Below are 13,066 nucleotides of genomic sequence, written 5' to 3'. Positions count from 1 at the left end.
GGCACATTTGAGTCTTGTAAAGGATTTATTTGAAAATGTAGGTTTCATTATAAACCGTGAGAAATCTGTGTTGATCCCTATGAAGAGAATTTAATTTGTGGGTTTCAGAGTGGATACAGAGGTATGTCAGTTGCAGTTACCAGTAAGGAAGGTGAAGAAAATAAAACAGGAAGTCCGGTCTTTGATGAAGAAGCAACAGGTGGCATTGAGAGATTTGGCACGTGTGACTGGGCTACTGTCTTCAACCATTCAGGTGATTTTTCCAGGTCTGTTGTATTAAAGAGCATTACAACGTCTAAAGATGTCTGGTTTAAAAGGTTTGTGGTACGGAGATTGGGTGTCGATGTCTCAGGAAGCACAAGAGGAGTTGATTTGGTGGAAAGAGAATCTGGATTAATGGAATTGTCGAGCGATTTTTGGAACAAACCCAGATTTTATGGTAGAGACAGATGCGAGCAAACTTGGATGGGGAGCTCATTGTCTGGGATTAGAAACTTGGACATTTTCAGAGAAAAAGAAACATGTACATTTTTTAGAGTTACAGGCAGGAATGTTTGCTTTGCAAAGTCTTAAAGATGTTCTGGAAGGATGGTCTGTACTTTTGAAAATGGACAATGTCACTGTGGTGACATACATAAACAAATTGGGAGGAGCACGTTCAAGCAGTCTAGCGGAACTGACAAAAGAGCTGTGGGTTTTTGTTTGGAACACAAAATAAGTTTAAGGGCGGCGTATTGGCCTGGTGTACAAAATGTTATAGCAGATTGGAATTCTCGTCAGTTGAGGGATTTCAGCTATTGGAAACTAAGGGAGGATTTCTTCCAGGAAATAAATCAGATTATGGGTCCTTTGGAGATAGATTTGTTTGCTTCCAGGAAAACCTTTCAGTTGCCAGTGTATGTCAGTTGGAAAGCAGATCTGGGTGCTTATGCAGTAGATGCATTTATGCAGGATTGGAGCAGAATGAGGGGTTATGCTTTTCCACCTTTCTCGATTATTCAGAGAGTGTTATTGCAGGTGAAACACCAGCAGTGTCAGTTAGTCTTGGTGACCTCTTTTTGGGCAACTCAGCTCTGGTTTCCAACGGTGATGGAAATGGCAGTGGAACAACCAATTTTAATAAGGTGTTGCAAAGGTCTATTGTCAGGTGTAGACAGAGAAGAACATCCCTTAGTGGTGTTGGGCTCTCTGAACCTTCTAGTGTGGAGGATATCAGCATTCAAGAGGATTCACTGAACTTTCAGAATCAGCTGCAGATTTATTGGATGAATCCTGGGCCCCAATAAAATCCTGATTCTTTATACAGTAAACCTTTAAGAATCACATTTTCCTGAGCATTATCAGAATACTAAAACAGCTGGCAGTTAATTTTTGCACTTGTGCTTCCAAGGTTAACTTGTTGTCTATTAAAACAGCCAGGCTTTTATTGCTACTGTAGGCGTGGGGTGGCTGCCTAATGAGTCTGGGCAGCACACTGAGGACCCACTGTTGGAATTATTGCCAACCACCAACACCTTGTTTTTTCCCCATTGACTTTTACACAGCTAGCTGACATCCATATTGCTACTTCCTTCAGGTAGGAGTTGAGATGCACAGAGTTCAAGCCTGTAACATGGTGACGGAGATGATGATCTGTGTGTCATTGGCATATAACACATTCGAAAGGACAAGTGATTAACAATTTCCACCAAGGGGTAGAAAATTCAAGTTGATTAGCGTAGTTCTTCGGGATGAGCTTTACTGAACTCCACACTTTGAAAGATAAGAACTAAATAACAAGGATCCTCAAAAACCTCAAAGCTCCTGTCATCTAGTAATTATGCCAGCTGTTGCAAGGCAAGACCGACCACTCTATCCTGCTCCAGATTTTGCAATAAGAATGAATGTGATAGTTTTCAAAGGGTGCACTTAAGGCCAATAGTATCACTGCAGCTGAGCCACCGTGATCTAACATTACCCTAATTCTTCTGTGATAGTGAAAAGAGTGGCTTCCATGCCACATCAAGGGCGAAAACCTGTTTGGGTAAAGTGAAGTCCATTGTGTTTTTCCCGAAATTACAATAAATGTTGATGGACATACCATATCTATCTATCTATCTATCTATCTATCTATCTATCTATCTATCTATCTATCTATCTATCTATCTATCTATCTATCTATCTATCTATATCCACCTATCTATCTATCTATCTATCTATCTATCTATCTATCTATCTATCTATCTATCTATCTATCTATCTATTTATAGACACATATACATACATATATGAATATTCAGTTAAAAAACAATGGTTACAGTGACGTCATAGTTCGGCTCACATTTCAAACGTACACAACCATAGAAACTCAGCTGTTATATTAAGTACTAAGGAGAGACAATCTTTAGAAGAACTTTATTAATATACATCTATATATATATATATATATATATATATATATATATATATATATATATTCACTGACAAAAACAAAGGTTGCGGGACGTTATAGTTAGGAAATAGAATTAGAAAAACATAGAAATTCACTTTAAAAAAACAAAGTTTACAGAGAGGGTATAGTTAGCTTCCCACTTTACACATACAAAAACATAGAAATGCACAAGTTATAGTTATCTAAAGTAACTATAACTCGTGCCTTAAGGTAACTATAGCTTGCACTCCTCATTATGCACAGTTTTCTCATCAACAATTTTACTGCAAATATTGCAGTGATATAATCAATGATGCCATAGATGATGTCATGAGTGATGTAATATCTGTGGTAGTTAGCAGTGCATGACAACGTCCGAACTATAACTAGGTTCTGGTGACTGATAGTATGTTACATCTAAATATACATATATATGTATATATATATATATATATATATATATATATATATATATATATATATATGTATATATATATATATATATATATTTTTTTTTTTTTTTCACTGAAAAAACAAAGGTTACATGGATGTTGTAGTTAGGTTCGGAATTTACTGATAACAAAACTGTACAAATTCAGCAGTTACATTTACCTGAGCTAATTATAAAGTAATGCACTGCTTATGATCTCACAGGTTACATCATTCATGACATGGTCAGTGACATCACTCATGACATTTCATATTACATCACTGAAAACATCATCCAGTGAGTGCAAGTGGTTGTATCGATGTGTGAGTGGGCGTGTGAGTGTGTTCATGGGTGAATGAGTGGTTGAATCATTTGCTGTATGGGAGACTGAATGAATGTGTAAGTTGCTGTTTAGATGAGCAGGGGACTGAGTGAACAGCTGCATTTCATTTAGTGAGTGGGTCTGTGGGTGGCTGCATGTGTGAGTGAGTGGGTGTCAGAGTGGTTGTCTGGGTAAGTGAATGGGTGTCACTGTATTGGTGAGTGACTTGGTGAGTCACTTACCGTATGGATGAGTCAGTGAATGTCTGAATGGCTGTAAGTATAACTGAATGGCTGTGTCAGTGACTGTATGCAAGAGTCAGTGGGTGTATGAGTAGCTGTACCATAAAGTGAGTGAGTGAGTCCGTTTTTATTTAGGATAGTGAGTGGATGTGTGAGAACTTGTGTTGGCCAGTGAGTGGATGTGTGAGTGGCTGTGTGGGTGAATGAGTAGGTATGTAAGTGCCTGTTCATGTGAGTGAATTGGTGTGTGAGTAGTTGTATGTTTGAGTGATCATGTGTGTTACTGTAATAATGAGTCAGTGACTGTGTCAGTGACTGTATGGGTGAGTGTGTGGGTGTGTCAGTGTTTCTACAGCTGATTAACTGGATGTGTCACTAGAATAGTGATCTATTAATGGGTTGTGTGAGTATGAGTGGGTGTGTCAGTGGGTGTATGAGAGGGTGTGTAAGTAACTGTATGAGTCTGTGAATACCTTAGTAATGTATGGGTGAGTGACTGGTTGTGTCATTGGCTGTTTGACTGAATGAATGTCTGTATATCACTACTTTTATGCAACTCTGAATACGTATTTAAGTAATTTGTGTGTGTGTAGGTATACAAGAGTTTTGTATCAGCAAATGAGTGGGTGTATGACTGTGGGAATGATGTCATCAATGACGTCATCAGTGTTGTCATATGAGATGTCATCAGTGGTGTCATGAATGATGTCACTGACCATGTCATGAATGATGTAATATGTGAGGTCATAAGCAGTGCATTACAGGAGCGCCAGTTATAGTTAGTTCAGGTAACTATAACTGCTGAATTTCTACAGTTTTGCATGAGTAAATTCAGAACCTAACTATAACGTCCATGTAACCTTTGGTATTTTCAGTGAATTTCTAGGTGTTTTTTATTTCTATTTCCTAACTAGAACATCCCTGTAATCTTTGTTTTTTTCTGTGAATTTCTAAGGTTTTTTAAAAATCTATTTCCTAACTATAACATCCCTGTAACCTTTGTTTTTTTCATTGAATTTCTATAGTTTCATTACGTATAGTAATTTTGATTACTGTACGTTAATCCAACCACCGGCCAGGCCCTGAGGTCAACCTCCTATAAGCACCAAACTGTGCATGTCCTTTACCCATGCACAGGGGAGGTTGCCCGCAAGACCTGGCCTGCAGCCAGACCCTGCACCCAACACCCCCCAACCACCCAATCCCACGTTGTGCACATCACTTTTGTCGTCCGTGGCGGGAGTTAGGTGCAGCTTCTCTGGGTGTGAGAAGAAGGGTGAGAGAGTGTATCTGGGGGTGAGAGTGGCTGTCAGATTGTTTGTCTGGGTGTGAGAGAAGGTATATCAGGGTTTTAGTGGGAGTGTCAGTCTGTGCGCAGGTCTGTGAGTGGCTGCATGAGGGTGTCACTGGGTCTGTGAGTGGGTGTCTGAGTGGGTTTGTTAGTGGGTGCGTAAGTGTCTAAGTGGGTATGTGAGTGGGAGAAATTAATTGAAAGAGAGACAGAAAGAGAGAAAGAAAGTGAAAGCGAAATAGAGAGTTTTTTAGGCTTCAATATCTCATGTACTTAGAATGAGATATTTTTGATGGATTTAGCAAAAAAATTATTTAGGGGGGAGGTTTCTTTTTTTTTTAGCCCTTTGAGGGCTTTGTATTAAAAAAAAGAATTAAAATAAAGTAGGGACCATGGAGGGTGCCCTCAAGGGCTCTCCCATGGTCCCTACTTTTTGTAAAATTTGTTTTGATATTATAAAGCCCTTTATGGGCTATGTGGAATGTTTTTTTAAATGTTTTAATACAAAGCCCTTACGGGCTACCTGGCACTGCGGCGGAACCCTTAACGCTTCTCTTGAAGTGCCAATGCTCCAGCAAGCACGGAGCTGCTTTGAGTGCTGCTCCGTGCTTGCTAAAGCATTTCATCTCTGTCCCCTGCACGTGTGCAGTTGACAGAGATGAAACTTCGGATTTTGACATCAGTACTACTTTAAAGGTCCCACTGTCAAAACCCAAAGTGTTTGCGGTGGCTTGGCTGCAGCTGCATCACTGCAGCCAAGCCACAGCAAACAGCTGTGTCCCAGGAGTGGGTACCCCTGGGACATAGCAGGAGCCGGCCCAGGGGGTGGTGGTCCCCAGGGCCATCAGAAGATCCTTGAGGGTGGCTGTGCAGCTCCCCTCCAATGTTTACATAGCACCAGGGAGGTAGTTGTCCCTGGGGTGCAGGGGTCCCATAGGGACCCCCTTTCTTTTTGTAAATATTTGCCCTGGGTGGTGGTCCCCAGGGCAGCAGAGGGGCGACATGCCCCCCAAAAATATAGTGTTGGGCGTGCCCCCCCTTTAAATAATGTGTTGCCACGGGGTGGTGGTCCTTGAGGCAGCAGGGTGGCACAGGGCCCCCCACATTACTTAAGAAATTTCCCTGGGGAGGTGGTGGTCCCCGGGGCAGTGGGAGGGGGCCAGGAGGCCCCCGCTTTTTTTCTTAAAAAAAGCCCCCATGTCTTGGCCCACCCGGCGGCATTAAACTAACGTAATGTGAGAGACAGCCCTTCTTTTTTTTTTATTTTACAAGCGGATTCACGGATCCACTGCGTTCCTGCTTGTAAATTTAAAAAGAAAATGCTTTTTAGCCCTGGGTCCATCCCTTTGGGACCCCACCACCAGAGCTAAGGTGTCAGAGTGTTCGTATCCTGGCCCCTTTTATTTTTTCTACTTTATTTTTGGTACTCGTTGAAGCTGAGTCCCAAAATGGCTGACAACACTTCAACAGCTTCTGTTGTTGAAGTGTCTTCAGCCAATCAGATCTCAGCACAAGACCATTAGGGGTCGCCAATCCTTCGCGTCCCTAGATATACACATTTATTTTCCCCTTAAGTTCTCAACAACTACTGAATGGAATCACATAAAAACAAAAAATCTTTCTGGACCAGGACCTACTTTCCTGCTAAATTTGGTGTAATTCCATCCAGTAGTAGTAGTAGTAGAATTTACTTTATTTCGGTTAAACAGCCATAAAAGTATACATAAATACATTCATAAAATTTAGTATATACAATCTTCTAGTGCATTCAGATCCTAAAATAGATAAAAATATGTATTATTTAAAAGAATTAAAACACATATGCATCGTGTAAGTGCAAGGTACAAATTTAACTTGAAGTACATGTACTGCATATGGGAAACAGGTTTAAATTGGAGATGGAGTAATCAAATGTAAGTTCAAAAGTATCTGTCTGATAGCTAGACAGCCTGGGAGCTTTGTAAGTCCAAGAATACCCATTAGGACATGGCTCGCTGTCTCATGTGCCATGCTTGCTCCAGATATTTGGTTACGGCAACAACTATCAGTGCCTTCGAGTCATATTTAAGGATTCTCAGGGCCTCCCAGTAGTGTCTTGCACTGAAGAGCTTACAAACAGGGATTATCCATCTCCCGTGAGGGTGTGAATATTGTGGGCAGAAAAAGAAAAAGTGCTCTTCAGTTTCCTTTAGCTGAGGATAGAAATGACAAGGCACAGAGGAGGTACGCTTCTCCCATTTAGCCGTTAAATGTCTTAGTGGTAGGGACCCATACCTAAGCTGTAGGTACAGGCGCTCGGCAAAGGGGGGATGGATTTCATTCAGGAAATTTTCATAGGATGGGAAGCATTTAATGTTTGAAAATTGCCCAGCCAGGTTCTCATGACAATTGTTCAACCATGTCTGTTCCAAGGTGTTTTACTTTTCATCCTTGGCGTGGTCTCCCTTAACTTTTTGCCTCTGTTCCCCAGGTTGTTGATATGTGCTGGACTCTGTTTTTGCTGTTTTTGTTACTCTGGGCACTTTATCACTGCTAACTAGTGCTAAAGTGCAAGTGCTCCTATACACAATGTGTATGTAAGTGGTTTATCCATGATTGGCATATTTGATTTACTGGTAAGTCCCTAGTCATGTGCACTAGAGGTGCCCTGGGCCTGTAAATCAAATGCTACTAGTGGGCCTGCAGCACTGGTTGTGCCACCCACATTAGTAGCTCTGTAATCATGTCTCAGACCTGCCACTGCAGTGTCTGTGTGTACAGTTTTTAACTGTAAATTCGGCTTGGCAAGTGTACCCACTTGCCAGGCCTAAACCTTCCCATTTCTTACATGTAAGGCACCCCAAAGGTAGGCCCTAGGTAGCCCCTAGGGCAAGGTGCAGTGTGTGATTAAGGTAGGACATATAGTAATGTGTTTTAAATGTCCTGACAGTGAAATATTGCTAATTTTTTTTTTTACTGTTGCAAGGCCTGTCCCTCGCATAGGTTAACATGGGGGCTACCTTTAAATATGACTAAAGTGTAGATTGCCAATGGGAGCGGATAGATATGTGGAGTTTGGGGTCTCTGAGCTCACAATTTAAAAATACATCTTTTAGTAAAGTTGATTTTAAGATTGTGTGTTTGAAAATGCCACTTTTAGAAAGTGAGCATTTTCTTGCTTAAACCATTTCTGTGACTCTGCCTGTTTGTGGATTCCTTGTCTGGGTCAGTTTGACAGTTGGGCGGGTTGCACCTCTCACTAGTCAGCGACACAAAGGGAGCTGGGGTGTAGTCTGCATCTCCTGATGAGCCATCTGTGCTAGGAGGGAGGTCACTCACACCTGAAAGGGCTGTGCCTACCCTCACACAATGCAGTCTCCAACCCCATGGAGTGTGTTGGGGCCTGGCCTGGACAAGGCAGGATTTCACAATCAAGAGAGACTTTCCTTTGAAGTAGGCCTACTTCAAAGGGCAAAATGGGTATAAGAAAGGCACCCAAAACCACAGACTTTAGAACACTTCTGGAAACCAAGAGGAACCTCTGCCTGGAGAAGAGCTGAAGAGCTGAGGAAGAAGAGCTGCCCTGCCAGTGACTGTGCTTTGTGGAGCTATCCTGCAGTGGCTGCTTCTGCCTGTGCTAGAGGACAAAAACTGGACTTTGCGTTGCCTTCCTTCTTGTGAAGAACTCTCCAATGGCTTGATTTAGAGCTTGCCTTCTCTTGTTTGAAGTCTCAAGGACAACAAACGCTTCTCTCTGCCAGCACCTGAAGCCTCTGCTGAGACTCCTACTCTGCCAAGTGGTGCCCATCCAGATCCTGGGTCCCTGAAAGGAGAAGCTGGCAGCCCAAGAGTGAGAAATCCACGCACTGACTGCCATGCGGGGAAAGGATTGACTTGATTCCGACATGCGTCGGAAAAATAGACGCGCCGCCGGCTTCGTGGCTGAAAATCGACGCTCGCCTGCAATGCGACTGGAAGATCGACGCCCGGAAATGGGGAAACAATGCGCATCATCGCTCACGGAGGCTGATGAGATCACAACCCGTGCTGTGTGGTTTTCGGACCATCGTGTGGCTGAATTTCTTATGCAAACACCGCTGGGTGTGTAAAAACAATGCAAGGCCTGCCCGGACCTGAGAGTGCTGACGGGATCGACGCATCGCTCTCCTGCGGAGAGAAGAAACGATGCACGCAGACCCGACTAAAGGAGAAACTACGCAAGGTCTCGCTTGTGAGTGAAATCAACGCATCACAAGCCCTTTTTGACGCACACTCACCCGTGCGAGGTTATTTTTGACACACCCAAGGTACATTTTCACGCTAACAGCATTGTGTTTAAAATTACTTAAAGACTCTTTTTGCATTTTCATTGATAACTTGACTTGTGTATTGTGGATTTTTATCATTTTGGTCTTGTTTTGTTTAGATAAATATTTTCTATTTTTCTAAACCTGTGTTGTGTCATTTTGTAGTGTTTTCATTGAGTTACTGTGTGTGCTGGTACAAATACTTTACACCTAGCACTCTGAAATTAAGCCTACTGCTCGTGCCAAGCTACCAAGGGGGTAAGCAAGGGTTAGCTGAGGGAGATTCTCTTTTACCCTGACTAGAGTGAGGGTCCTTGCTTGGATAGAGGGTAACCTGACTGCCAACCAAAGACCCAATTTCTAACACAAGGCATAGTTCCAGTAAGCTCTTTTTATTGTCAGGGATACGTCCTTGGCAACCACTGTGGGGGACTTCCAAAGGTCAATCATTTTCAGTTTCTCACACTGGGTCTTAATGTAGTTCAGCCAAGGTGTAATTACCTGTGAGTCACAAGAAATTAGGTGACTCAAGGAGTCCCTATACTGTGTTAGTCCCCTGCATTTCCACAACCGCACCCAATACAACAAGGGTTTTAAAGCCACCTCCAAATTTATAGGGTTTAGTGCTAAGTCCATCCTCAGTGGCACCAGTGGCGTGCCCTTAGGTAACTTGAGCATGTTCCTAAGAAAATTGTTCTCAGCTGTTAGAAGGACGGTAGCATCCGTGAAACCCCAAATCTCTGCCCCATAAGTGGCTGCCATGAGGGCAGTAACTTTGTATATCTAGCGAACCAGGGACACTGCACCACCCCCGTTTCCTTCTGTTTCCTGCTTATTGGGTAAGCCTTCTGGATGAGAAGAGTTTTGCTCTCCACCAACTGATGGCCCCAAGACATTGAATCAGACAGTTGGATCCCTAAGTAGGCAAAGTGTTTGAATCGTTCAATTGTGGAGCCATTGATTAACATTCTCCCTCTAAATGTCTTGTAGGGGTTTACCCCCATAAAATTCTGTTTTTTTGGGGTTAATTTCCAGACCTGTTGCCTTACAAAAGGCCACGAGGGAGTCTAGTTCTGCCTGAAGGCCCAATGGACTTCTAGAGATGAGCAGGGTATTGTCGGCGAACATTAATATCAGAAGCGGAGTTCCAGCAAGCTCAGGGGCATCATGCGTACATTGTGAAAGCCATTTAACTGCCCCATTAATATAGAGACTGAAAAGTGTTGGGGTCAGTACGCAACCTTGCTTTACCCCTCGACGAGTTGGAATCGGGTCTGTTAAATCCCCCCGTGTTCCATCTCACTTTGGCATAGGTGTTTATGTGGAGTGCTCTCAAGATACGTATTAGGTGAAATGGCACTCCATATCATGCAAATATTTCCCACAAGTTATCCCTAGGTACCAGGTCGAAGGCTGCCCTAAGATCTATAAAGGTGACATACAGGTGGTCCCTCTTTCGGGTGACATACTTCCAGCATAACATCTTGAAACGAAAGACCTGATCAACAGTGCTGATCTTGCTTCTGAACCCTGCCTGGGCATCCTCAAGGATATGATTGTCCCTTACCCATGCTTGTAGTTTAGCCAGACCTGTCTGAAAAAGATTTTTTGAGAATTGTCCAACAGGCTTATGGGTCTGTAGTTAAAGGGAATGTCCCTACTTCCTTTTTTGAATGTGGGTTCGATAACAGCTCCTAGCCAGGTCGGTGGAATGGTCATGGTCTTCATTACAGTGTTGATCAATGAATTCAGGTAGGGGATCCAGGCATCTGGGTGTGAGAGGAAAGGATCGCCAAGAATACCATTCGGGCCAGAGGCCTTCTCCTTCTTCATTTGCATCAGGGCTACCCTGATTTCAGCCTGGGAGAAATATGGGCACTCGGTCTCTGTGTTATCCTCCATCTCAGGAGGGTTGGAAAAAGCCTCCAGGCTTACCAAGCAATCCCTCTCAATTAGTTCCTCCCTAATGCTTTCATCGTGTTCCAGCCCCCTTCACTGTACAGGGATCTGACGTGCTGAACCCAAGCTCCCGGTTGCACTACCTCTTCAAGGTGGTTATCTATTAATTTCGAGCTGGATGCCACCAGTGACCAAAACAACTTCTGATTCTTACTCTTTAGTGCGTTAGTAAGATCTTTCCATTGGGCCATCTCCCAGTTCCGTTTAGCCTTTTTTAGGATGGCAATGGTTATTTTTGGCTTGATTCGCTGCTTCATAGCATCTAGGAGACGAAGCTTGGCCAACCAACAGTCCTTAGTGAACCATCCTGGGGCAACTTTGTTGGAAGCACCTCTTTTTTTTATTTTAGTAAACAGAGGCTTAAACTGTTCCATGAGCTGACAATGCACAAGAACCATATCGGGCTCATGCCCCCTTAACGATGTTACTTCAACTAGGTTATCCACAAATAGTTTGCATACTTTAGTTTGAATTTCCACATTATCCACAACACCTGCCCATTTCACGTTCCTCCTGTTATTAACTGTCTGTAGGGGATTTGCATGGATTACTGCTGACAGATTACAGCTAGTAAATATAGCAGGAGAGAATACAGCACTTAAGGCCTCATGATCGCTATCTGTTCGAGGGATAACTGCCATGAATGTCCATGAAAGACATTCAGGGAGGAGATAGAGAAAAACATTTAAGAAAACTGGAATCTAAATATATACTAGCATTTGACACCAAAGAACCAAATGGGTTGAACATTAGTGAAGAGATGTAGATTCACTGATATTAAAGTAGAAAGATGTTGTATCAATAGTAGATAAATACATTCAATGGTTGAGGATAATATATGTTTTCTCCTAATATATATAAATAATAAAATGTGATGGCCTCTTGCAGATGAATAATGAGCTAATATTAAGTACACTATTAATGAGGCATGACTCTGACAAATTCTGAAATGACTGTAAATTGAGTAGTGTGAGGTGCCATTATCGACACCTGGATAAGGATAGTATAGTGCATTGTGTTGGGTTAAAGATCTTAAGTTACAAACATCTAAGAAATGACACTTGAAAAACAAATGCATATTAGTATGATAAAGATTGAGTATTTAACTGTTTTTGTAAGATTGCCTGATATATGTAGCGGGTATGCGTAACTAAAGCAGTTCTTTCACGAAATATGGTAATTGAGCACATTGTGATTGGTGTATATAAACGGAGCCAAAATGGCGATCCACAGGTCGAAGAAGGCGGCAATGCCGAAACGCGTCCCTGTAGGCGAATAAACATGATTTAAACTCGTTATGTCCGTGGAGTGCTGCCTTTTTCCCTTATCTTTGGGAGAGAAGTGTTTGGTATAATACGTGGCGGCACGCGTATCAGGAACAGCATCGTTGACGTTTAGGTGCCGAAAGGAAACGCCGCGGTCAAAGTGTTTTATATATATATATATATATATATATATATATATATATATATATATATATACACACACTTGTAAATATACACACACACATACATATCTATCTATATATATATAAATATAAATATATGTATATATATATATATATATATATATATGTATATATCTCGCAGTGGTGGTAGCCACTGTTTAGTTAGAGTTAGGATTTCAAGGATAGGAATTCCTCTGATTTTTAATTTGTAATAATTTTGCCACCGTTCGACGAATCTAAACTAAACTTTGCAGACCTGTTCTTTTTTCTACATTGGCTGATGATGCAAAGTTTTGGGGTGATTGATTAAGAGGGTGCAAATTAAAAAGGGGGTCCCAAAACAAGTTTTCCACAAATGCATTTTACATAGACTTTTTAAACAGATGTAGTGGCAAAAAGGTTGAACTGATTTAGAAGAACTTTGGCAGGAATACAGATTAGGGTGTGGAAAGCAGATTATGGTGTGGAAAGTGTGCTTTTAGCTACTAGGGGCACATGTACGTACCATTTTTCCTGTCGCAAATGGCCCGATACGCAGAATCGGACCATTTACGACAGGAAAAAAAATTTTGGTATGTACAGACCCTATTTTGCAATTCGGTAATCTATTTACTGAACCGCAAAATAGGTTTGCGAGTAGCAATTAGGAAGAAACGTTCCCTTCCCAATTGCGAGTCGC

This window comes from Pleurodeles waltl, chromosome 10 (genome assembly GCF_031143425.1).
Source record: "Pleurodeles waltl isolate 20211129_DDA chromosome 10, aPleWal1.hap1.20221129, whole genome shotgun sequence".
NCBI lineage: Eukaryota > Metazoa > Chordata > Amphibia > Caudata > Salamandridae > Pleurodeles > Pleurodeles waltl.
This window is presented reverse-complemented; position numbering follows the sequence as displayed.